The 2,612-nt window shown below is 38.6% G+C and overlaps 1 long non-coding RNA gene across 1 annotated transcript in view; it reads right to left on the bottom strand.

Annotated features, from left to right (window-relative positions):
- The window catches only part of LOC103140619 (uncharacterized), an 81,646-nt gene continuing 79,034 nt past the window's right edge, over positions 1–2,612 (bottom strand). Inside the window, exon 5 of the long non-coding RNA XR_476528.2 lies at positions 1–159. This is a non-coding gene — a long non-coding RNA (uncharacterized LOC103140619). The remainder of the gene's footprint in view (positions 160–2,612) is intronic.

Raw genomic sequence — 2,612 nt, 5'->3', positions numbered from 1 at the left:
TTTTTTTATTTATTATTATTTTATTTTAATCTTTTTACATATGTATAATTCACAATGCAGGACGCCTCATGACATATTGGTGTGAGATAAAACATCAGAGTTTTAAGCAGAGCAGCAACAGAAACCTGATACCAGCTGTCGTCACTCAGCCTCACACGGCTGGAGAGAAGAAACATTTAAAGAGTCTAAATCAATAGAGAACATATCACAATAACTGAACTATCAGCCCACATGATTATCTTAAATTACTTCACATGAAGACGAGGTGGAGAGCAGAACTCAGAGCATGGATGTTCACAGGCCGGCTGACGGCGCCCCCTGGCTTCAGGGTATCTAGTTCCTTTTCTATTTTTACCAAATATTTTAGGATTTTTCAGGTTTCCTCCTTAAAAACAGATTAGAAACGACATGCCTGCTATGGACAGCTGATTGCAACAAGCCAAAATAAAAAATAAACTAAGTCATTAAACTTGTGTGAAAATTTAAATAAAACCTGAAATATATATCTAGTATTCACGGATTTTCCGTTGGAAAGTTAATCTAAATTATTCATGGAAAATCTTCCTTTTCCCAGATTTGTTTGTTGAGCGTATAACTCTAAAATATTCTAAAGAAAATGTGGCTTAGTAAGCTTAGTACGCACCAGTCGTCTTGGCCTGCTATTGGCTGGCACTTGGAAACCAGCCAATCCAGAAGCAGCATTTATTTTCATTAGTGCTGATTGGTTGTAACTATAAGAGTGGAGATAAGGAAGACTGTAGACATTAGCTTCTGTGGTAGTGGTAAGGCTCTGTCTACTGTGCAAATGAATGACTATTCATGTTTTATCTGCATGCTTGGTCAATTTGACCCTTGACTCTGGGTCAGGCAGCCGCTCCGAGACCATCATACCACCACCACCATGTTTCATTATCAGAATCATGTCCATTTCTGAACACACACCTTCCAAGATGTTCCACATTTTTCCAATATATTTCCAGAATATTTTACAAAAGGCTTTTTTTTGGAGAGGGGGGGGGGACTTCAGGGTAAATGTGGGAGCAGGTTTTTATGTTCTTTTTGCTCAGCAGAGGTTTTGGATTGGGAACTCTCACATGGGTGCCATTTTCCCAGGTTTCCATTTTATGGTTGAATGAACAACGCCGTCTGTGGCTGAGGCGAGTCACACCTGCAGGGCCTTTCTGGTTTATTTTGTGGCCTCCTGAATGACTTCTTCATGCATTTATCAGAGTAATAGTTCCTCCATTTGTGGAAAATGGCTCTTGTTTGTGCTCTCCCGGCGTCCCAAATGGTTAGAAATGGCTTTGAGAACATTTCCATGAATACATGTCAGTAACTTTGTTTCTTAGCTGCAATTAAATTCATGTGGCTTGAATTTGAATGTTTTCTGTATTTATAATCAATTATGCACCAAATATATTATTTTTAAAAAACTGCAAGAAAATGCGGCTTGGGAAGCTGAACTATTTACCTGCAATGCTACATGACACGCTATTGTGTCATGTAACATGACACAATAGCGTGTGTCATGGCTGGTGTTTGGAAAGCAGCCAATCTAGAAGCGCCATTTATTTTCATTGATGCTGACTGGCTGCTCTCGTTAGCTTCTGCGCTAGTGCTACGGTGGAGTAAGGATTAATACATATTCAGGCACATTTGGTGTTTGAATGATTAAAATAGCCACAGATTTTAGCTGTTAGCTTGGCGGTGATGGTGTCTAACCTTCATGAACACCAGAGCTCTGCTCACTGTATTTACTGTACAAACTGCATTTAAATTATGCGCATAATTAGCAGGCAAGTCTTATTTTTGTGGATTGTTTTTATTAATCACCAGCTACAGTGTTCTGGGTTCATCCAAGATTTTATTAAAATAAGATTAAGAAAGTAAGAAGTGATGTTTGGGCTTTCCAACAGAACATTTTTATATTGTGGAGAATTATTATGTAATTAAATGAAAAACATTTTCTCTTCTTTTATTTCATCTGCTTATATGAGGAATGTAAACAACCAGCTCAATAAACATTCCTGACAAAACAAGGTGACCAATATAACCCCATTTTGTAAATGAGTGATGTCATGCATGTAGGCGTTTGAGCTTTGAGCTTTATTTGAGTTTCTGTTTTGATCATCTTATTGGTTTTCTACTGAGATGTTCATCCCTCTATTTGTTTACTTCTTGGTTTATTAATATTGCTTTGTGAGTACAGATTTTTAATTAGCATATAATTCATTTCTGTTTTGGGCTTAGTTCAGTTCTCCTGCTCTCCCTCAGTCTGCCTGCCTGCGCTCCCCTCTCAGCTGCTCCCTGACTTCAGTCAGCCACCTGCTCCTCCAGATGCTCCAGCCAACGTCTCTTTCAGTTCAGCCATCCTAACCTCGGCCGTGCCTCTGATAGGCTTTGGGTCAGTTTTGAATTTTCAGAGTCAGTTAAATCTCTTTTTTGTGGCATATTTTGCATAAGAAAAAGAAGCTGTCTAATATTTATGCACACCTTGATTTAGGGTGTTGACCTCATTACACAGCACACATAAGCTGCTTTGCATAAACCCACTAGGCATTGAAGTTTCTCCATGCAGAAATGATGCATAAATATGATGATAGGCTCAAAAT

The sequence above is a fragment of the Poecilia formosa genome, unplaced genomic scaffold, assembly GCF_000485575.1.
Source record: "Poecilia formosa unplaced genomic scaffold, Poecilia_formosa-5.1.2 Scaffold73, whole genome shotgun sequence".
Taxonomy (NCBI): Eukaryota; Metazoa; Chordata; class Actinopteri; order Cyprinodontiformes; family Poeciliidae; genus Poecilia; species Poecilia formosa.
Note: the sequence above shows the minus strand (reverse complement) of the source record. Positions and strands in the feature narration are given on the sequence as shown.